This window comes from Schistocerca nitens, chromosome 8 (genome assembly GCF_023898315.1).
Source record: "Schistocerca nitens isolate TAMUIC-IGC-003100 chromosome 8, iqSchNite1.1, whole genome shotgun sequence".
NCBI lineage: Eukaryota > Metazoa > Arthropoda > Insecta > Orthoptera > Acrididae > Schistocerca > Schistocerca nitens.
In genome coordinates, this window is record NC_064621.1 from 274,760,630 (window position 1) to 274,785,567 (window position 24,938).

The following is a 24,938-nucleotide window of genomic DNA, read 5'->3' on the forward strand; positions in this document are numbered from 1 at the left end:
TTTCAAAGGCAGTGTTACGTCAGTCATTTAAAACTGTTCATCAATTGTATCACTTGTCTCGGGCTCAAGAATGATGACGTGATGCAATGTATCTAAGGAAAAATTTTATGACTAACATGACACTACCTTCGAAACTAACGTAAATTCGAAACGCGTAAGATTATTGAAAAACAAGTGTTTTAAGACATCAGAAAAGTTACCAAAGGTACAGAAATACTCATTTAGTAAATAAACACCGCCTTTTCTTGTTGCAGTGTATTTTATTTCTTCAAGAAGCGTTTCGCTTTTACGATTTTACTTTGAGGCATCGTCAGTATACTAGTTCTTCGCGTTTTTAGTTAGCATCTGCGTTTCCTCTAATCGGGTAACATGGTAGAGGTTACACTACATCTTTACTTGAGACATATAAGCACGTTTCCATGTTACAAAAAACTGTGCTTCACAGTCGTAACTACTGTGTTCACTTTCTCATGTTGAACACAGTAATTACAACTGTAAAAGTTTTCTGTAAAATATTTGCAACTACTGATACGAGACGAATAGTGCTCCACAGAAATTGGGGAAAACAGTATGAAAATAATGGAAAAAAAGTTCGGAACATGAAATTATGCTTGTGTCGTAAGTGAAGCCATCGTGCGACGTCTACAATGTAACCAGATTAGAGGAAACGCAGGTAGCAACCAAAAATGGGAAGAACTAGGCCACTATGCGCTAACACTCGCGGCTATCCGGGCGAATTTTTTACTGTTATTTACGGTTGCAAAATGCAAACACAAATTCCTTACAAAACAATGGAAAAAGCGAAACGCGGCTGGAAGAAATAAACATTGCATCAAGAAAAGGCAGTTTTTATTTGCAAAACGAATGTTCCCTAATTGTTAGCCAATCGTGTGACTGAGGCAGTACGTAGGCAATAACCCGGTATTCACCTAGTCGGATGTGGGAAAACTACCTAAAATCCACACCAATGCCGGCCGGCACACCGGCCATTGCGCTAATCAGTCGGGCGGATTCGATACTAGGCCGGCGCGTCTGCTCAAATCACGGAGGCAGAATGTTAACACTCGCGGCGGTCCGAGCGGATTTTTTCAGTGTTGGTTACGGCTGCAAATTGCAAACACTGATGCCTTATAAAAGAATGGAAAAACTGGTAAAAGACCACTTCGGGGAAGATTAGTTTGGATTCCGCAGAAACGTAGACATATGCGAGGCAGTACTGACCATACGACTTCTTGGAAGGTAGGTTTAGAAAAGAGAGCTACGTTTATAGCATTGGTAGGCTTAAACCTTTTGACGATGTTGACTGGAACACACTTGGAAATTGTGACGGTAGCACGGGTAAAATACACGGACCGAACGGCCATTTACTACTTGGTCGGAAACCAGACGGGAGTAAGTCGTGGGAGGTGAAAGGAAAGCAGTGCTTGAGAGTGGAGTGAGACATGGCTGCAGCCTATCGGCGATGTTATTCACCGTGTACAAGAGCAAGCAGTAATCGGGGCCAAAGAAAAATTTTGAGCAGGAATTAAAGTTCAATGACGAGAAATGAAAACGTAGAGGTTCGCTGAGGAAGTAATTCCGTCAGACAGCAAAGCAGCTGTCAGCGCCACGTCAACGTTAGCTGACTCGTCCCTTGTTACAATGGCTTTACAACCGTAATTGTTCTTTTACTACTTTAGTCTTCTCGTACCTGTTTCTCGATGTTAGGTGACAGCAAAGCAATAATGAAGCAGACTCTGTCGAACTGAATGGGTCTACACTTCACGGTGTTGTGCCGTCTTCTTCTGGAGTCTGGACGCAATGTGACGTACGTGCTCCGTGAGCCGTGTGACTATACGTCGACCTGCGCCTACTTCTACAGGATGTTCCAAACCACTAGGGTCAAAATAACATTGACGGCAGACAATCTGACATTGAGCACTTTAAGATTTGTAACTAATAGTTTCCTGATAGACAAACAGCTCACACCTCGTAGCAACAGCCCAAACTCACGGCTACCGTTCAGAGTGACGGCTGCTAATGCGCGGGAGTTCGACGGAAATCTAGGTTCATTATCATTCACCCACACAGCGTGTCTACATTCCTTATGATAAGGGTGTGATTGTTGCTCCACCAGTACTCCCACACTGCTGGAATATTGTTCGAAGTGTGCATGTCACGAGCAAGTTGGCAGGTGCTTGTTGACGAATCTTAACCCAAGCTCTGCAAAACATATTTTCGGGTTCTTCCGTGCCCGTAAGTTCTTCGCTGATAATCTCGGCTGGCTCTCTGTAATTTGAACCATCTATTATTTCTTATGCATCAAAAGTAATAAATTTCTACCAGTTAAGACGATGTCATTTGCGTAACTTTTCTCTGTGAATTAGTTTAGTTTTCCAAATACTACTTCCTGATGTAAAAACACCAAATGCCCATACTCCTGTAATGAGTAATGCTCTAGCTTCGACGAACGGTGGTTAACTCCATGGTGCAAACATCTGGGACAACTGCACCTTACTGTTTAAGACACCACCACAAACACCAGTTTGGCAGGCTGTGGTTTGTTACTAAATGTAAGTAATTTATAAAAAAAAGATAATTTCACGTATTGCTCATTTCAGAGCTTTTTCACCTGAAACAATATTAAATTAACCTCGAGGTACTCCATTTAGGATCCTTTATATTACTTCCTTTTTAAATGTGACCGGTTTTAGGGCGCAGTTACCTAGACAGTAATTTGGACTCCTGTAGGCTGTGCGCTCAAATGTGCAGTCAAAATGACCTGTACGTTTCAGCACGGAGGAGGTCAATGGTTTGTCGTGCTGGTCGATTAATTAATGGAAATCACGGGATAGCTGTTGTCCACAGGATTACATGCTGGCGGCTGAACTCTCACCGATCGAAATAAAATGCAAGTGCTACCGAAACGGTGACTCGTTTTTCTTCACGAAGTTGTCTCAAGACTTTTTGTATAAAGCTGTCTACATAGCTCAATGTATTTTCGTTTATTACGATATTTCGGCGACTGTCATCAGATACGTAATCACGGTTGAACATGTTGCTGCTTTCATTTCAAATACTGTTCGATGCAGCTCTTAATGCTCCATCTTGTGCAAACACCATTTCAGAGTAACTACTGCAACCTACATCCTTCTGAATCTCCTTACTGTAAACATCTTCGTCTCCCACTGATTGCGCCCACACTCCCCCCCCCCCCCCCACACACACACACACACCAAAGATACTAAATTTGTGATGCCTTGATGTCTCAGAATGTGTCCTATCAACCAATATCTTCTTTCAGTCAAGTTGTGCCACATATTTCTTGTCTATCCGGTTCTGTTCAGTACCTCCTCATTAGTTAGGCGATCTACCCATCTAATCTTGAACGTCCGTAGCACGACATTTCAAAAGCCTCTGTAACCCTCTTGCCAGAACTTTTCACCGTCGGCGTTTCACTCCCACAAAAGGCTTTCTAACAAATAATTCTGTAGTCGATCTTAAGATTTCTCTTCTTCAGAAAGTCATTTTTGCCGTAGCCAGTCCAACCTCTCAACTTCGACCATAGCTAGTTAATTTGCTGCCCTAATAGCAAAATTTATCTAATACGTTTGTCTCGTTTCCTGTTATTACAGTTTGAGGAGCAATTTCGTCACTTGAAACATACATTCTGCGATATTTCAGCCACGTACCTATAAGAAGCAAGCAAACGGCCCGGTCAAATTGTCGCGTTCAGTTTAAGTCCATATTTGGTGGGTTGTACGTTAAAACTTACACACAAGGAATGTAAGCTGTTTCTCTGCAGCTGCGCACAGAATCTCTATAGAACGCGTCTTCACTAGTGCGATTTGTTGTCATAAAATGACTGGAAACGTCATATTCGTGGGTAAAAATTTTCGCATTTATTTTCGTGTTACAACTAGTGTTATGAAAGTACACTTTTTTTAAGGCAACAGCTCATCGAAGATTCAACAAGAATCAGTCGTTCTTGGTAGGATTTGTTACAATTATATGTTAGTTAATAGCTTGCCGGCGATTAAAGACTTCAGAAGACCGTAACATCAAATATAAGGTCACTCACTACAGTACTTCATCGTAACCTGGGGCGCCTCACTACGAAGTAGTGGATAGCAGGTACGCGTCTTGCTGGGTTCAGATTCCCCCCCCCTTCGTGTTTCGTGAAAGGTTGTGGGACGGTAATTGCGTAATATTTCGTTTTACGTAAGTGCGCTGTCAGGAGTGCGAATGTCTGACTTTCTGTGCTTCAGAAGCTAATGTTCTTACTGACTGGACATCAATCCCCTTTTTTGTTACGCGGTCATGGATATTTGAGTTCTTTTGTTTGCGTGTACTACAGAGAATCACATAAACCAGCTCGTCCCGTCTGCCGACAGCTCTCTCTCTCTCTCTCTCTCTCTCTCTCTGTGTGTGTGTGTGTGTGTGTGTGTGTGTGTGTGTGTGTGTCGTGACGTTGGATTTCCTGGCCCGTGTCACCGTTAGCTGCATCGTCCCGTCTGATGACGTATTAAGTACGCGGATTCGTGATTGCCAGAAATAGTCTGCATGTGGGCCAGTAGAGGTCGCATGGATGCCCTTTATCAGGACGACTTGGAAATACTCCAGCTAAGACATACAACATGCTGACGCTTGGAGCCGCAAGAGGGTATCGCGAGAGCAGAGCGACGTTACGACAGTGGTTTATTGCTGATTAATCAAAACTGCCCATTAACAGTTAAAAAAACCATTAGTTAAGCACTTCATGTGCCTTCCTCCCATAATTTAATCGCGACAAGAGTTCGGTGACTTTCCTGAACTGTGACAACACGGCAGGCAATATTGTATGTTAGAGCAATACAATAAGTCGCCATTGTAAAGGCGATAATAGCTAAAACGTAGGAATAATTAACATGCACTCATTCAACTCAATGTTCTTTGGATTCGGTCCTGCGGGAGAAATTCCGGGGTTGTAGAATGAGTAAAGCTGTATAGCGAAAACGAACGGTAGTTGTTGAAAACCAATCTGTTCACTGTATAAACAGTGAAATGTCAGTACACTGCTCTACTGTTCATGAAGGACAAGTTACCTCGAACATAGCAGAACCAGTGTGCCTCAGCAGTGTGAAATTAAACTGTTCGAGTCAACGTTGAACAGTGGGTCTCTGTATAACTGGCAAGGGCGTAACCCTCCAGTAGAACACTATGAATAGTGGAGTGTGACGTTCATACCCTGTTTCCGATGGAGGAAAGCTTTTCTGTTATAATTAGTAAGTCCACTGTTACTTTAAAGAAAATAGTCGGCTAATTTTTAACAAGTTTGTATCTGACGATACAAGGCAGAATTTCGACGGCAAGTGTTCGGTCTTCCGTTGCTTGCGATGTTAGTTGTCCCACCGTTACGTCTTGAGGCTATAGCTCCTCCTCCAAACCGTTGCATGAACGGCAAAATAACATAACGGAATTAGTGACCAAGGGATAGAGAAGCAACTGAAGTTTCTTAAAAGAAGAAAGGCCACGGGACCTCACGGGATGCCAGTTAGATTCTACACAGAGTTCGCGAAAGAACTTGACAGTCTTGTAGCAGTAGTGTACCGTAGGTCTATTGAGGGGCGAAGCATTCCTAGGGATTGGAAAAAGGCACAGATACATTCCGTTTTCAAGGATAGTCAAACAAACGCATCAAACTACAGGCCTGAATGTTTTATGCTCGGGTATTGAGACATTTCTGGAGACAGAAAATCTCCTTCAGGAATCAGCAGGGTTCCGAAAATGATGGTGTGAAACCCAGCTATGTTGGTCTACGAGACCCAGAAAGCGGTAGATAAAAGCTCCTAGGTAGATGCCGCGTTCCTTGAATTCCAGAAGGCATTCAGTACTGTTTCGCAAGGGTGCCTAATGAACAAGATACGTGCATATGGAATATCTGTCGAACTGTGTGACTGGATTGAGTAGTTTATAGTAAACGGAATACAGCTTGTCATTCAGAACGGGAATGGGCCTTCATACGTCAAAATAACTTCGGGCCTCCACCAGGGTAGTGTTAAAAGTCAGCCACTTTTCACCATTGACCTAGTAGATTAATTGGGAAGTTCCAAGAGGCCTTTAGCGGATGATGTTTGTATACAGAGAAGTTGCGACACTAGAAAATTGCAGCGAAATGCACGAAGACCTGCAGAGACTCTACGCTTGATGTAGGGAGTGACATTTGACGCCGACCGGGGTGGCCGAGCGGTTCTAGGCGCTAAAGTCTGGAACCGCGCGACCGCTACGGTCGCAGGTTCGAATCCTGCCTCGGGCGTGGATGTGTGTAATGTCCTTAGGTTAGTTAGGTTTAAGTAGTACTAAGTTCTAGGGGACCTTAGAAGTCCCATAGTGCTCAGAGCCATTTGAACCATTTGACAGTTCACCCTCAACATAAACAAATGTGACTCCGAATACGTTGATAAAAAGACTCCTTTATTCTTCGATTACAAAATTGTAGAACCATCACTGCAAGCAGATACTTCTATCAAATATCTACGAGTATGCGTATGGAGCGATTTGAAGTGGAACGACCACATAAAATTCATCGCGAGTTAGGCAGATGCCAGACTGGGATGCATTGGGAGAATTTTCAGAAAACATAGTCCAACGAAGGAAGTAACTTATCAAACACTCGTCCGACTAATATATGACTACTGCTCGTCAGCAGGGGCATCCGTACCACACACAACTGAAAATAAAGGCGATCCAAAGAAGAGCAGCACATTTCGTCACAGGTTCACTTAGTAAGCCAACTAGAGTGGCAGACGCTGCAAGAGGCGTTCGGCATTAAGTTATAGTCTACTGTTAAAGTTCCGAGAGCGTACATTTCTAGAAGAGTCAACAAACATATTGCCTCCACCTACGTATATCTCGCGAAAAGAACATGGTCAAATTAGATTCGAGCACACACGGAGACTTACTAGCGATCGCTCTTCCCGCGAACCATACGCTACTGGAACAGGAGAACGGGAGAATGAGGAGTTGACGAAGTACCCTCTGCCACACCCTGTAAAGTGGCTTACGGAGCACTGATGTAGAGTGTAGGTACAGCTATAGTTACGAACAGTAGCTACGCGTCGCGTTTCTGTTTTGTTCAGTGGTGGGAACTTAAGTTGGTGAGATGGTGCGGCATGTGTCAATGTAATTTCCATTTCACACAACGACCGAAGATCCGTTGCGAAACTTAATGTATAATAGACCTGCAGGATATTGTACCGGAAAATTGACAAGGTTTTTTGACGTACTGTTGTCATTGAACTGCTCTACCTCCGATTGTAATCCAGCAGCCGAGTAGTGCACTCGGCGTGCTAGTAGCAGCCGGAGAGATCAAAAATTCGAATTAGTTCCTACGATTTTAATGGTCTTCGTGCAAAACAGTACTTTCGCTATTGCAGGACGGCCTCGCAGGCACCAATTTCAACAAAGTGCCACAAAACTGTTAAGTTCCTGGGCAATTATCTCGGTCAGGGAAACAATTTTTGTCTTGAGCAATTAGGTAAAATTGTTATACGGTCTCAAAGGGAGTTCTTTCAGTTAGCTCTAAGATGTTTCGACGGAGCGGAAACGTAATTGCCCGATAGTTACTCACACACAGTTGCTGCCGCAACTTTGCAGCGCTATCTGTTGACTGCAGTAATTACACCCACTTACAGAAGTCGTGCTCGGTTCTTAAGGGGAAAATTAGGCTTCGCTTGTGTTTACTTTGGACGTTTTGTTCGATCGGCGAGGGACTGAAGCGATTGTCTTCCGAAGAAAATTATCGCGCCTGTATAGAAGCTATCAGCTGTGAGAGGCAATTTGAGGAAAACAGAAGATAACTTTGTCAGTGGCAGAAAGATTGGCTTCCAACTAACGCCCTAATTCGCCGCCTAAAAGCAGCTCATTATTGCCCATGTCGTGCAGTCTGTGTATAGTGACGGCCGTCGCATTAAAAACCGTCTGAAGCAAGAACATATTCGCTGGATATCGCGTGTAAGTTCCCGTAATGACGTGAGGCATAACGTATTGAAAAGGATCCTCATAAGAGGTTACTTGAAAGTTTCGTACTGTGTTCTAGATTTCGTACTTCGGATCGCTAACTACAGTGATCAGCCAGAACATCATGACGACCTACCTAATAGGTGTTGTGTTCACCATTGCAACGGATAACAGCGGCGACGCGTCCCTGCATAGCATTAGCGAGGGCGTGGTAGGTCGCTGGAGGGAATTTGCGCTACATCTGCACCCATAAGTCACCTAATTCCCGTAAATTTCGGGGAGGGGGCGCTGAGATCTGACGACACGTTAGATCACATCCAGATGTGATAGATCAGAGTCTGATCTGGCGAGTTGGGGGAAGGGGGCAGCACACAAATTTGAACCCACCACTGTCTTCCTCGAACCACTCCATCACACTTCTGGCCTTCTGACACGGTTTAGTCACTAAACGTGTATGTTCATTCAACAGATAGCAAGATTTCAAATGATGATTCACTCGTTCATAAAACAGTAACCAAGGTGATCCTTAGGCAGGAATATTTCAAGATCCAAATTCAATTAAAGTAGTTCAGGGACATCATTATAAAATTACGTAGCTCTCCAGACATTACTTTAAAGCTCTGCTACATCTGACCGAATTGCATTTACTTTCTTGAAACTTCATGACAGATTAGCGTCCACTTTCTTCGCTATAAGTGGAGGTTTTCTATGCTATAGCAATTTAAAGTTGGTCCGGCAGCACCTACTAAGTTTCCCGAGACATCGACAGTGCGCTCAAAAGTGAACCCGCGCGAGGCAGAGTTCCTCCACAACTGCTCTTCTGTTCCAAGACTGAAACTTCAGCATTTCTTGGGATAACTATTCAGACAGGACAATCGGTAGTTGGTCGTGAATTTGTTGATCGTCATATGCTACACGCATATTGTATGGAACCTACAGTAATACATGTAATTATTTCAGTAAAACGAAGACGTAAACTTATTAACACAGAGGTGATAAATCGTGGGGTAGTCTCCCGACACCGTGTCGCACCTCGTATTGCCCGGCGTAGTGCATTAACACAACGTGGCATGGACTCAAGAAGTTGTTGGAAGCCCCCTGCAGAAATATTGAGCCAAGCTGCCTCTTCAGCCGTCCATAATTACTGAAAAAGTGTGCAGGTACAGGATTTTGAGCTCTGACGTTCCGATTGTCACATATGCGTCCCGATTAATATCGTGCTGTCTGGGTGGCCAAACCATGCGCTGGAACCGCTTAGAATGGTTTTACAAACCAATCGCGAACAGTTGTGGTCCTATGACGTGGCGCATTGTCATCCAGAAAAATACGACGTCCATGAATGGTTGAAAATGGTGTTTGTGGTGTGCGTACTGTAAGACCTTCGGTACACACACACACACACCATCGGATTATTTGACTTGTCGCTCTAACAAAGTAGGCGAGTGTCACCAATATGTCTCGTGGTCTTACCGTGGCGTGTTTATCTTCTGCCGTTAGGTCAGACGTTAGAAATGCCACTTGCACGCTTAGAGTAGCAGATTGACGGTGACCAGCTTTAAACAGAACTTGATTAATTTTCACACACATTTATTAAAATAAAGAAAGCGTAGATATTACGTAACTTGATTCTGGATGCTGTTTACAATTGAGAATCTGAAGTTCCTTTGGTCTTGGTACGTTAATCTTATTCTCACATATCTCCTATACTTGACAAAGTGTCTATTCGTATATCTTCATGGCTATGTACGGGAATATGATCTTATTAAGTGCAGACTGAAACTTGAATGCAGACTGACTAACCAGAGGTCTGTACACTCGTTATAATACCTGGCGCGTTCAGGTATAACTGCGCGAGTGTGATCCGCGAGGAGAAAAGGTTCTACGTTAGCAGCAATCACATTGGCTGCGTTACATATTAATACGCGGATCGGCGGAAGCAGAATTTGGTCCGTCTCTAATACAGCGCCATCTCGTAGTGCGGAGACGGACGAGCGCTGCGCCTGCGATGTTGTGCTTAGCGGAGCGCGCTCTAGTGGGAAAGTTGTGTACGCGCTGACTACGCGGAACTATCTACACAACAGTGTTAAATTAGCTGAACATCCAAAGTACCTAGTCCATTCCATGTAAAAACAGCACACACCATTATAGAGCCAACACCAGCTTTCTCAGAGCCTTGTTGACAACTTGGGTCCATGGCTTAGCGGGGTCTGCGCTACACTCGAACCCTACCATTAGCTCTTACCAACTGAAATTGGGATTCGTAGGCCACGGTTTTCTGGTGGTCTAGGGTCGAACCGATATGGTCAAGAGCCCAAGAGAGGCGTTGCTGGCGATGTTGTGCTGTTACCAACGGCACTCGGGTCAGTAGTTTCCAGCCTTACTCCATTAACGCCGGATTTTGCCGCACTGCCCTGACGGATACTTTCGTCTTACATTCCTCATTGGTTTCTGGGGTTATTTCACGCATTTTTCCTTGCTTGATAGCATCGACAATTCTGCGCTAACGCCGCTGATTTTGGTCGTTAAATGAAGACCGTTGGCCATTGTGTTGTCGGTGGCAGAGGTGATACCTGAAATTACGTATTCTCGGCGTACTCTAGCCACTGTGGCTCGTGGAATATTGAATTCCGTAATGGTTTCCGAAGTTGAATGTCCCATGTCCCATGTCTCTTGCTCCCACTACCATTCCACGTTCACTGTTAATTTCCTTCGCAGACCTTTTCACACGAATCACCTGAGTGCAAATGACAGCTCTGCCAATGCATTGTCCTTTTATACTTCGTTTACGCGATATTACCGCCACCTGTGTATGTGCATATCGCTATCCTATGACTTCAGTCACACAGTACTCTTTGTACGGGGTACACTACTCACTTACTGCGTAGTGCATAGCACATGGGGAGGACAGTGCTGGAAAAACCGTGAAAGCACTACTATCAAAGTACCATGTAGGCGGAGCCGGGCGTTTGTCCAAGAAACGAATTTTTTTCCTGTTGGTTGCCATATATCTACTGGACCTCTGACACGAATCCGAAATTAAAAACTGTTGACGTCGCAGTTCGCAAGAGCGGAAAATAGAATGGAGTTACAGCTTGGAGCAGGTAGATAGGTTTCTAGTAGAGTTAGCCACTTCAGGGACAACGTAGACTGGTTTGGATGGCGAGTTGCTTTCGGAACTCGAGTCGCGCACGCGTATCGCCATAGCGGTTGCATTACATGCTCGCTGTGTCCTAGGCGTGTAAATTACTTCGTAGGTTTCCGAATGTCGTATAACATTACTGCCTACACACGTTCAAACTGCAAGGCGTTCGCTCTTCAATGTCACCTGGTATGCATGATATTAATACAGGATATATAAATAAAGCGATAAAACATTTAGGTGTGTTCATCTTTACCACTTAGATCAGTAAAGCATCCAGAACAGCTGCATATTTTTAAAAGGCATTTTTACTACCCAAAACGTTTCAGATTTACATCTTAGCGTATTGCTAGACCCTTCGTAATATGGGGAGTGTTAGACGATTTGCTTAGAAGATGATTCGCGGTTCGTATCATCCCACAGTGACGTGATGGCAGTTATTTTTTCGGATAACTTGTCTACATTGTTTTCCTCTTACTGCTTCTGGATTGGAAACACGTAGTTACTCAGTTAAGTGACACTGAACAGACTTAAATTCTATTGATACATCGCCAAACGCACACACCGGTCTGAAACGATAGTGGTATATATTCATTGTGAATTAATAGCTTGATTGCTGTTCTTGTCGTCGTTCGTCCTTGATCATCTAATTTGATGCAACCCGTCACAACTTCCTCTCCAGCCCCAACCTTTTAATCTTGGAGGAACACTTGCAACCAATATCATCAATTGTTTGCTGGATGTATCCCAATCTGTGTCTTCATCTGCAGTGCTTTTCCTCTCCACAGCTCCCTCTAGTACCATCGAAGTTATTTCCTGGCAGAAAGTTCCTTGTTAGGACATGATCGTTGGTTCGTTCATTCATGAACATTAAAACGTTCGCCTGATTTTTACCATAAATTGAATGTACTGTCCTCAGTTATAAAAAGTTAAACTGAAACAACTATTGCGAACAGCATGTCTCAGTGCATACATTTACACGAAGACAAAATTAACTGGCGTTCACTGTGCAGGAAATTAAATGAAAACTATTACACATAAACCACTATCAAATTCAAATTGCACTGCCCAAAAAGCTCAAACACTGAAATGAGGTAGCAACATCATAAAACACACACTGCTTACTGACCCATTAAAAATCTGCATTTCAAAGAATATACTTTAAATTTGCACAGTGGAAACGTGAGATCAAAATGGAAAGAACCAACAAAAAATGAAACCAATCTAACCTGAAAAATTGCCGCATAATCAGCAGCAACAGCGCAGTACGAAGAAATCGCGCCAGCAGAAATATGCTAAAGTAAAACGAAGCTATTGAGGAATGACTGGGGGTGATGCTCTCATACTAAAGAAAAATGTAAAACTAAAAATTTAAAGACTAATCCGTTCATGATGACAACGCTGTGTTCTAAACTCTCATTCCACAAGAACATAAAGCTCACAGAGAACCAAAAACATTGCGTTCTTCACAGAAGTCTTAGAAGGCATTACTTCAACGGTTACGCAAATCGAAATGAATTAAAACTGAAATGTCCTAAACTGAGATGGGCTCTTCTGTTTCAGGAATCGCTAAAATCATAAGTGCGCACCAGCAACAATTATTACCTTAAAAACATATCCAAAATGCAAATAGATTCTCCGTTCCATAAATGCTGTATTTGTAAGTCCTTACGTCAGATTAATAATTCCTAACAATTTGCGTCAGCAAAATCCTTCTCAAATATGCACTTGGCTGAATGTTCTGCCAGCTTTCTCCATGTGCAACAACCGATTATGCTGCGATATACAATTGAGACAAAGATACACCGGTTCAGAGATACTAATGTCACTGTCGTTAAGTTGGCTATTCCACAGATGCCACACGCGACTGCTGCGCTCCCGTAACATGAAATTCCCAGTCACTCTGTAACTATCCGCAAATAAATGTCCAGTCCACCTATATAAGTTCAGGTCCGCAACTCGTGGTCTAGTGGCTCTGGATCACGGTGTTCCGGATTTGGTTGGGGATTTTCTCTGCCCGGGGGCTGGGTTTTAGTGTTCCCACCATTTATGACGGTGTCGAGATAGGATAGTGTAAAAATTGGACTTCGTACAAATTCGGACTTTTTACTCCGCTTATGACGGCGCAGTTCAGCGCCCCACAAACCCATCATGCAATACACGTTCACTTTTCATACTCCTTGCAGATGTTCCATCATCTTGTGCCTTCTTGTCAGTGTTTCCACGCCGATTCTTCGGTGAACTCCCTCTTCCCTTACCGTGGCTCTCCACTTAATTTCCAACATTCTTCTGTAACGCCACATCTCAGATGCTTCAATTCACTCTGCTTGTAAGTCTTCGTCCTTCCTTCGTTCTTCTCTTTTCCTTACCTCTTCTCTTTACCCTTTTCTCCGTTGCGCCGTTAGAGACCTCTTCTTTCCTTTCCCTTTCTTTGTTTTTCCCTTTCTCTTTTTTCCTCCCTGTGCGTGTCTGAAGGCCGACCCACGCATTTCCATGTGTAGCAGGTGATACGGTAACGCGTAATTCCCGGCCCAGGGAGGGGTGATCACCCGAGCTGATAACTTCCGAAAGTGCCGATTGGTCCCTCCGTCCGTTTCTTGGGAGGTGTGACCTGAGGTGCGAACAATCACCTAAGGCAGGAGTGCAGGAGCGCGCCATCGGAGACGCCGGTAATCATGGGGGATACTTTCGCAATGGATTCCTCGTCCTCCACTATGTCCCCCCCCCCCCCCCCCCAGGGGGTCCACAACTCTTTTGTGGATACGTGCGTGGCGAGCACAGGGCCCCGAGCTATTGCAGCCTTCTTTATCTTCAGGGCTGCATTTCCTTCCCCTTCCCCTCCTTGCTCCTTTCCCGTCGCCCTCTCATCTCCCTCTCTTGGTGTCCTTGATTATGTTGGCCCCCGCTGTCCTCCGGGTTCTGTTGGTTTTACAATTCGGCTTTGTTGCGTAATCATCTCCTTTCGGCATTCCTTGGTCCCCCTCTGGGGTTTGACCTCCATTACAAAATTTCTCCTCCGTAGTGTGAGCCATTTGGGGAAGAGCACCTTACCTAGTGTCTCCGACATGCGCCCTCCTAGTACATTCCACCTTTTCTTTCACGTCGTTGTCTGATGCTAGGGTGCATAGCCAGCATGGTAGCCAGCCTGTGTGGTGGGGTCGCTATGTACACTTTCGGTTGAGTCCCCTGAACACACAGGGATCACACTTATGATACCTTAGCTGTGACCTCTTAATGCTTGCCTTGGAGTGGTTGCTAGTCATCCTTGAGCATCGGAACTCCCGGCAATGGCCGCCGTGCCAGACGGCCCTTGCTGTGGCTGGGTGGCGCCCGTGAGGAGAGCCCCTGATCGGAGTGGGTGCTATAAGGGCGGACGCTATGCAAATGAAACACGTACGGGTCCACAACTCCGGCCGTTCTTCTGCGGCCGTCTCTCTGCGTGGAACTGATTCCTCAAGTGCTGCTTCTCTTGCCCCTTCGGCCTTCCCTTCCATGGCTACCCCTGGGAAGAGGGTCAGGCCCGTCGGCTAAAGGCGAAACCTTTCCCCCCGTTATCTAGTTTGCACCAGGACTGATGGAGATACTTTCACCAATACCAAATATTTATTCTTTGAGGAACACATTGAAGACAAGTTTGGTGAAGTGGACTCCCTGAGCAAGATGCGGTCGGGTTCGTTGCTGATCAAAACTGCTTCAGCTGCCCAATCTGCGGCCCTTCGTGCCTGTACCCATCTTGGCACAATTCCTGTGTCCATTACACCCCCCCCCCCCCCACCAGTCTCTAAATATGGTACAAGGTGTGATTTTTCACAGGGACCTCATCCTTCAAACTGATGAGGAACTTCGGGACAGTCTCAGATGGCGGGGTGTTCATTTTGTTCGGAATGTTCAGAAGGGTCCTAAAGACAATCGCATTGATACTGGTGCCTTTATCCTGGCCTTTGAAGGGGATACCCTCCCCGAGAAAGTTAAGATCATGGTTTATTGATGTGATGTGAAGCCGTACATCCCACCTCCTATGAGGTGTTTTAAGTGTTTGCGTTTTGGACACGTCTTCCCGCTGTTCAGTCCCCTATCTGTGGTGACTGTGGACGTCCACTCCATGAGTGGAGTCCCTGTGTTCCCCCTCCTGTGTGTGTAAATTGTCATGGTAGTCATTCTCCACGTTCACCAGATTGCCCAGTATATAAGAAGGAAAAGAAGATACAGGAGTAAAAGTCCCTCGATCGTTTAACCTACACAGAGGCCCGTAAGGAATATACACGTCTTCACCCTGTGTCCATGACATCTAGTTAGGCCTTTGTTACATCTTCACCCCTTCCTCCCCCTTCCTTACCCCCATCCTGGACCCCTCTCCCACCACCTCACCTGCGGCTCCCACACCACCTTCTCTGGGCGCTGCTCCCCCTCCCCAGCTGGAGAAGAGTCCCACTCCTTCGGCGTCTGCCGGTCAAGGGCGCCTCTCCCGGGATGCCCCTTCCCGGCACCTTCCAGACCAAAGGTCTGCTGTTGCGCGGCGACCGCGATAGCTGCTGTCTGTCGGCCCCCAGGTCGCCCGATCTTTCTGTTCTTGATCTTGCTGCAGCTGGCTCTTTTATGCCACACAGCTCTCCTCGATCTCAACCTGAAAAGAAGAAGAAACATAAGTCTCGGGACAATGAGCCTCTGGTGTCACCGGAGGTCCCTTCCCCGACTTCACAACCGGATTCTGACCTGTCATTCATGGATGTCGCCCCCTCCTTGACGGCGACGGGTGGGGACCCGGCGGTATGACTGGATTTAGCGTGTTCAGCCCCCATTTAAACCATCGTTCTGTGGTTCTCCAATGGAATTGTAATGGATACTATGGTCACCTTCCGGAATTGAAATCCCTTCTTTCGTCCTACTCTGCAGCTTGTGTGGTTCTCCAGAAATCTCATTTTACTGATGCTCACTCACCGACCCTCCGTGGGTTCCGTGTTTTCTGTCGAAATCAGGTCGGACCCCTGCGGGCTTCTGGTGGCATTTGCATGTTGATCCGTACAGACATTGCTAGCACGTGGATTCCTCTTCAAACTACATTGGAAGCGGTTGATGTTAGGGTCCACTTAGACTCTGCGGTCATAGTTCGCAATCCTTATCTCCCTCCTGACAGGACTCTTACACCTGCTGCCTTAACTGCCCTTCTTCAGCAACTTCCTCCTCCTCCCTTCCTCCTCCTTGGGGATTTTAATGCTCATCATCCCTTGTGGGGCAGTGCCTTTCCATCTAGACGAGGTCTTCTTATAGACCAATTTATTGCAGACCACGACCTGTGCCTTCTTAATGATAGCTCCCCTACTCATTTCAGTGCCGGTCATGGTACCTTTTCTGCCATTGATCTTTCTCTTTCTTCTCCCTCTCTCCCCCCTTCATTACACTGGTCGCCACACGACGACCTTTGTGATAGTGACCTTTTTCCGTTGATTATCTCTCTCCCTTCCCGCTCCCCGATGGACAGGTTACCTCGTTGGTCTTTCCAACGTGCCGATTGGCCTCTATACACTGCACAGGTCGTGTTTTCTCCCTCTTTGTCGGGTTGTATTGATGACGTCCTACGTGACGTGTCTGACGCGAGTGTTCGCGCTGCTAGCCTTGCTGTCCCGCGCTCATCTGGGCCATTTCGTCGCCGGCAAGTCCCATGGTGGAGTACGGCCATTGCCATTGCCATCCGTGATCACTGTCGAGCTTTGCAACACTTTAAGAGGCACGCATCTGTAGCCAGCCTTACTACCTTTAAACTCCTCCGCGCTAAAGCCCGTTATTTAATCAGACAGAGCAAGCGGATATCTTGGGAACATTCGTTTCTTCCCTTGGTTCTACTGTCACTCTGTCACGGGTATGGGCTACACTTCGCTTTCTCCAAGGTCGCCATCGGCAGTCCACCCTCCCAGGCCTTCACCTCCCAGATGGCCTTTGTACAGACCCATGAGTTCTTGCAGAACATCTTGCGACCCATTTTGCAGTGGCATCAGCATCAGCCTCCTATCCAGATGCTTTTCAGCGGGCTGAAGCTTCCACCTTATGTTTCACCCCTTGTGAGTCAGAATCTTACAACGAACCTTTTACTGGATCGGAATTCCTTTCTGCTCTATCTTCTCATGATACGGCCCCTGGCCCAGATTCCATTCATAACCAACTGCTTCAACATCTCCGTGCTCCACAACGGCAACATCATCTTCGGGTGTTGAACCGTATCTGGCTCCAGGGTGACTTCGCTTCTCAGTGGAGGGATAGCATCGTGGTTCCTGTCCTTAAGCCTGGTAAGAACCCCCTATCTGTTCACAGCTATCGGCCATTTAGTTTGACTAATGTTGTTTGTAAGTTACTTGAACGGATGGTAGCCCGTCGGCTCAATGGGGTCCTCGAATCTCGGGATCTATTGTCCCCTTACCAGTGTGGCTTTCGAGAGTGACAGTCTCCAATCAATCATTTACTTCGCTTGGAATCCGCAGTTCGGCAGGCTTTTTCCCAGCGCCGCCATTTGATTTCAGTGTTTTTTGACCTTCGCAAGGCCTATGACACGGCCTGGCGCCATCACATCTTACTGACGCTTCATCAGTGGGGTCTTCGTGGCCCACTCACGATTTTTATCCGCCAGTTCCTGTTCCATCGGTAATTCAGAGTTAGTTGGTACTGCTTTTAGTTCTCCACGGACCCAGGAGACGGGCATCCCACAGGGTTCCGTCTTGAGTATCCTTTTCCTCATTGCTATCGATGGACTTGTGGCCTCTGTCGGTCCCTTGGTCGCCCCTGCCCTGTATGTGGATGATTTCTGCATTTGGGTTAGTTCCTCCTCGATGGCATCTGCAGAACGGCAGCTCCAGGGAGCTATACGGCGTACCTCTGCATGGACCCCCTCACACGGGTTTCAATTCTCTCCTTCAAAATCGCGGGCGGTCCACTTCTGTCGCCGTACTACGATCCACCCTGATCCAGAGCTCTATCTTGTTGCACAACGATTGCCTGTGGTCCCACAGTTTCGTTTCCTGGGTCTTCTTTTCGACAACAAGCTCACTTGGCTTCCCCATATCAGACTCCTGAAGGTAGGATGTTTCCGTAAACTCAATGTCCTTCGCTTCCTTGCCCACTCCTCCTGGGGTGCGGACCGTTCCCTTCTTCTCCGTATTTATCGTGCTCTAGTTCTGTCTCGTTTGGACTATGGTTGTCAAGATGATGGTTCAGCTGCTCCTTCCACACTGCAAGTGCTGGATCCAGTCCACCATCGTGGTATCCGTTTGGCCACCGGTGCCTTCCCTACTAGCCCTGTTGATAGTGTCCTGGTTGAAGCTGGGATCCCCCCCCTTTCTGTTCGGCGGTCCCAGCTTCTGGTGTCTTCTGCACTCGCTATCCGTTCCTCTCCTACTCATCCTTCCTATTTTATCCTGTTCCCAGACCATGGACGTCGCCCACCCGACTCCCGCCCACGGGCTGGTTTACCGGTTGGGCTCCGCCTTGCGTCTCTTTGCCGTGATTTTCAGCTTCCTTCTTTGTCCTGTCTTCCTCGCTCCCTCCCCTCCACCCCCCCCCCCTTGGTTAGTTCCTCGGCCTCGAATTCGGATGGATCTCCGCCGAGGTCCGAAAGATTCCATCCCCCCGGTGGTGTTCCGTTCATTTTTCCGCCAAATTTTATGGGAGTTTCGGGATGCTGTTGTTTTTTACACTGGTTGCTCTAAATCTGCTGATCATGTGGGGTATGCTTCACGTCCTCTGTTGGAACGGAAAATCATCTGCTGCCACCTACATGTGGGGTATTTACTGCGAAATTGATGGCAATTTCCCAGACCCTTACCTTTATTAAACAGTCCCAACGCAACCCCGTTTTGTTATGTACGGACTCGATGAGTGGCCTTCTTGCTATTGACCGGTGTTTTTCGCGCCATCCCTTAGTCTCTGCCATCCATGACCATCTCGCTGATATTAACCGTGCTGCTTGTTCCATTGACTCCCTTTGGGTCCCTGGCCATGTGGGTATCCTGGGTAATGAGCTCGCCGATCTGGGGGAGCAGTCGCTTACCCCCCGTTTTCTGTAACCCCTCCTGCAGTGGATTTACGGCTTCACATCAAATCCCACTTCGCACAGTCATGGGCTGATTCTTGGGGGTCTACCCCCCTGTCTAATAAACTTCGTGCGATTAAGGTGACACCAGGCCCGTGGCGTTCTTCCTTTCGTCTCTCCCGAAAGCACTCGACCACACTGTGTCGTCTCCGCATTGGCCATACCAGGCTGACCCATGGTTTTCTTTTGCGTGATGAGCACCCCCACTTTGTGGTTGTGGAGCCTTCCAGTCAGTAGCCCGCATTTTGATTGAATGCCCCCTTCTTTTGGCTCTGCGTGCTAAGTACAGACTCCCCCACAGTTTACCTTTGATGTTGGCTGACGATTCCCGGATGGTCTCTCTGGTTCTTGGTTTCCTCTGGGAAAGTGGTTTTTATTCTCAGTTTTAAGGTTTTTAATCTCTCTGGTGTTGGGGCAGGGCGGTGAGTGTTTGGGTGTCTCCAACTGTAAGCAGTGTTTGGAGATTCCCGATTCACCTCCCTGACAGAGATCCTCTTTTCTTCCCCTTTTACTCTGTTTTTACCTTTTTTTTTAAGGACTGGTTAGTCTCCTTTTCCCATACGTATTTCTACATTCTAGCGGTTGCACCTTTTAAGTCACAGGTGGTCTTGCCTATGCTGCTTCAGCATAGCGTTGGGTTCGTTCTCTTGCTGACTTCGCTCATTTTGTTTTTTACCATTGACAACATGACTGCCATTTTACGTTTTTCCCTTTTATTGCCCTGACTTTCCTGAGATGTCCCATTAGCGGAATGGACCATATTTGAAACAAGGGACTGATGACCTTGTTGTTTGGTCCCTTAAACCTCAACCAACCAACCAACCAACCATCTACTATGTCTGCTCACAAGCGTAAGTTCACTGAGTCTCAGCCACAGTTCTTCCATCGTTGCCACAGTTCCTTGTTGTTTCTCGGTCTGACGAAGGTCACGACTTCTCCACGGTCATCCCTTTCATTATTCAGAAAGGTGTCGACGCAGTTGCAGGTCCTGTAAAGTTTTGTTCCAGATTACGGAAATGCACCTTGTTGTTAGAAAGTCAATGCCCTCCAGGCACAAAAATTGCTGCGTACTTCACTGCTCCACGCCTTCCCTGTCCGGGTGGACATTTCCTGAGTCACCTGAAAATCCTCAGCTGAATTTTTCATTATTCTGTATATTATCTTTATCAGCTTAACAGTCCCGTGCTTATTTATGCAAGAGAATTTTTTAAAACGATGTTTGCAGTTTCCTTACGTGAATCATTACAATGAATTGAAGACGCCATACCATGGTCGTAATCGGTGTGCGGCTCGAAGTTTCGGAATAAAATCGTCCGTTAAACATAACGTTTCTGACGTGTAAACATTACTTCTGGAATGATTGAAACGGTTGTTGGTGGAAACTGTCTGATGAAAGACGCCAGCTTTTGAGGACTGGTTATACAGTGTGTTACAAAAAGGTACGGCCAAACTTGCAGGAAACATTCCTCACACACAAAGAAAGAAAATACGTTACGTGGACATGTGTCCGAAACGCTTACTTTCCACGTTAGAGCTCATTTTATTACTTCTCTTCAAATCACATTAATCATGGAATGGAAACACACAGCAACAGAACGTACCAGCGTGACTTCAAACACTTTCTTACAGGAAATGTTCAAAATGTCCTCCGTTAGCGAAGATACATGCATCCACCCTCCGTCGCATGGAATCCCTGATGCGCTGATGCAGCCCTGGAGAATGGCGTATTGTATCACAGCCGTCCACAATACGAGCACGAAGAGTCTCTACATTTGGTACCGGGGTTGCGTAGACAAGAGCTTTCAAATGCCCCCATAAATGAAAGTCAAGAGGGTAGATGTCAGGAGAGCGTGGAGGCCATGGAATTGGTCCGCCTCTACCAATCCATCGCTCACCGAATCTGTTGTTGAGAGGCGTACGAACACTTCGACTGAAATGTGCAGGAGCTCCATCGTGCATGAACCACATGTTGTGTCGTACTTGTAAAGGCACATGTTCTAGCAGCACAGGTAGAGTATCCCTTATGAAATCATGGCGCTGAATCGAGGAAGTACAGTACATACTGACGAAACTAAAATGAGCTCTAACATGGAAATTAAGCCTTTCCGGACACAAGTCCACATAACATATTTTCTTTATTTGTGTGTGAGAAATGTTTTCTGAAAGTTTGGCCGTACCTTTTTGTAACAGCCTGTAGACAGATTGAGAGAGAAACAAAGTATTAGAAACTTAATTAGATGTTACAGATGCACTTAAAAACGGGCTACGCCTGAAACTTCAGAGTGCTGAATAAAGTTCAGTTTCAAAATACAGTCTGGTGGAATCATGTCTCAAGTTAGTCGTTGTGGAGATAACTGGAGACGGACTTAACTGAACAAGGAGTGTGTTACAGAATCTGTTGGCTTTCGAAACGAGAATCCCGCCAACCATATTAAGTGAACTAGATAAATCGTGAAACATGTGAGGCGGTAGGGGTGGATGAGGATTTGGATCTCGCTAGATACAACGTACTGTAGATACGTATCGATTGACACTAGAGTAATTAAGTACTAACGTTTATGGAACGTTAAGAAACTCAGCATCTTTAGTAATGGAATTGGAAAATGAGTGTAAGTTAGGTCTGAGCTTAATTTCCTGTAATAGAAATTGGCAAAGCGAAAGAGCTTAGTCATTGATGTTAGATTTGCAAACCTCTCTCTAACAAGCAGCAACGGGATTCGTTGTCATGTTTTGAGCTCAAAACGGGTCGAGAAAAGCCTAGAGCGAATAAGATACTGCTGCAGATGTAATGTCAACTCCAATGTTTCGTGGAAAGACCTTTCCTCCCGTTAATTGCGGAAGCGGCACTCAGTTACGTGGCATTCACAAACGTGTCTTTGTGAAATCATTCCATTGTACATTGCGTCACCATAGCTGCTTCACCGCCGGTCATTAAACTGCTGTTTCTGCCCGACGGGGAAAAAGGTTGCTTTTGTATGAGAATCCTTTTCTTTGTAGTATCGCATATATGAACAGACCTTACTGGTATTGTCCTCCGTAGAGTTCATAATAAGAGGACGTGCTGAAAAGTAATGCGTCTGATTTCCTATTTTGTTCAATATCGGTTGAACTATTAAATGCCATGCACATTACTAGTTAGACTTTACCCGCTTCGCTGACGCAAGTTTCAACCCTCTGCCGTAGACGTCTTGAGTCGTAACGTAACGATATCGGTGCGAGACAGTCCCTCAGATAATTGAAAGCACGAGTGTGGAGAGTTCGTCCACACATGGAGCACCGTCTCCTTCAACATGATAATGCAAGACCACATCAGTGCCAGACGATTCAAAGCGCTGCGACAGTCGGATGCTTTGGGCCCACTGTCATCGATCATTCTCCATACAGGCCCGATTTGCATTGGCCCCATCCGATTTTCATCTGTTTCCAAATCTTACAGTACACCTTCGAAGACTTCACTGTGTTAGTGATAAAGTGGTGGAAGCAGAGGTGAGGTTGTGGCTCCGTTCACGAAGTCAAACAACGTACAGTGACGGTAGGAACAAATTAGTCTCTCATTGGGAGAAATGCGTTTGTAGCCAGAGTCAGGCATAAATCGGTATACATGAAGAATAATGATGCAGAATGTTAATACCTTTTTGTTTTAGTTTAAAAGTTGTAAGAGGTTTCACATAAGAAAATTCGGAGGCATTACTTCTCAGCATGCCCTTGCAGTAAAGTCATAGGTTTTCTATCAATATATTTGTGTTGCCGGAAGTGGTTTGAGCAGATACGTTGTGAAAGATGTTATTGCTTTGCTATACGTGGTAACTTCAATTTTCTAGGCGCTATAACAAAAAACAGACGGCGTTTGTTAGGGCAAGAGATACACAAAAGAATGATAAGTCTAAGAAAGGCAACCTTAATGCTGATTGGTGCAAATTCCAGAAAACAATTGGAAAAGAAAAGTTACTTGTGTACGTGCAGTATTTTGCAAATTAGAAAAATACGCAGACAACAACTGTCTACACCACTAACAATTTAATACCAAAGAATGATCACGAAATACCGTATTTTACATGAAATACAGATCGCTAAAACCAACTGTGGACAAATCTTCACTCACTACGTATCACATAGAAGTCTGCGAGAATGAATTACGGTAAACCAAAATCGTTCACTTTTAAGGGCACGCAATAGTTCAGGTACAAACTGACGAACCGCATGCTTAGCGGATTCGTTACATTATGAGGACATACTGCCGTCAAAATATTGAATTTTCTTAGGTGAAATTGCATTAAAACGAAGGTGGAAAGTGGTGTGGCTGTGAGAAAAGCGACAGTGACTTCTTTCCCCTGACAGGGTGCCGAATGAAAGACCACTTGGAAGTAAATTTTCTTGACTTCTTTGTGTCCTGAGTTGAAGACGCAGCTACCAAAAGACACATGCAAAAGAGTGCTCTTTACATGGGCAGTGGTCGAGCTGGGACTACTGGTATTTCGTCCGCCTCACAATTATTAGACCCCATGAACTTTTTGTTTCCAGTCTTAAATCAAAATACCGTTGAGAAAAAGCTATTCTAATGAACAGTTCTTTTGTACTAAGTGGGAGTAACTTGCAAAGTTGAAAAGAAATTCGGTGAAGGAACTAAGATGGGAAATTTCATCGAACATTAATTCTTTATCTCAGAGGAGATCATTACTAAAGTTTTATGTTCTTAAAAACTACATTTTTGATAAAGTTGTGAATGCGGTGTTCCAGTATGCTAAGCTCCAAGGCAGCTGACTGCTTTATGAAACTCACTCAGACTAGAACTTGTTTCTTACATTTCGACAGCTTGTGCGCGCTCTGGGAAACACGGGGCTGGAGAGGGGGGGGGGGGGGGGGGAAGAGGGAAAGAGAGAGAGAGAGACCGCAGAAGTCCGTTCGGCTTTTAAATCTTCGTGGCGACATCGAATTAAGCTTCGACTAAGCCATATACACCGTACATTGCGTAATAATTATCAGCTAAAATCGCTAAACCTTGCTTTGGACGTAAACTAAGTTCCAGTTCTCTGTGTAAAGTTAACTCTGATTTAGACTAGGCTTAATACGGTTACAAACATGGTAACTCATTTCCTCTTCGCTAATTAACACACGTCTTGACTGTTGTTTACTGTGAAGTTGAAAGCGTAGTCGTTAAAAGGCCAGGAAGTCTAGTTCTCGACATTTATTTGGTTAGAACTGTTCACTTAAATTCTGTAGATTAAAGGCTTAAGGCTTAGTGTCAAGTGTGGAGCGTGTACATGTTTAACAAGTGGATGGGCTGATGTCACTTAGAGTGTACTGCATCCATGTCTTACAATTCCATACAGTTTCCTTATGCAGGTATTTTTATTTGAAAGTAACTGTCAACTATTAACTGTACAATCATGTAAATATGTGTCTGCTGTGGTCCTGGCTTTATTCGTACAATCCAGTAAGAAATTCGCCTTGAAAGCAGAATTTTCATAACATAAGATGGCAAGCTGGTTCCCTTTTGATCGTTACACAAAACAAAATTACACATTCAAATGCTATATTATTCCAACGCACACATCAGCTGTAGCATGGTCGATTTATCCTAACTAGGACAAGGCATACGGGAAACGAGATTGCGTAATACGTACTTAGCGAAATTAAGAGAACCAGGCGCTACTTCAAAGTAAAAGTCGGGCCATGTTGTTTTCTATAAAATCCAACAAAAATTCTCAAACCGTACACAGTGAAGCTGTTACTTCCGCCAAGTAG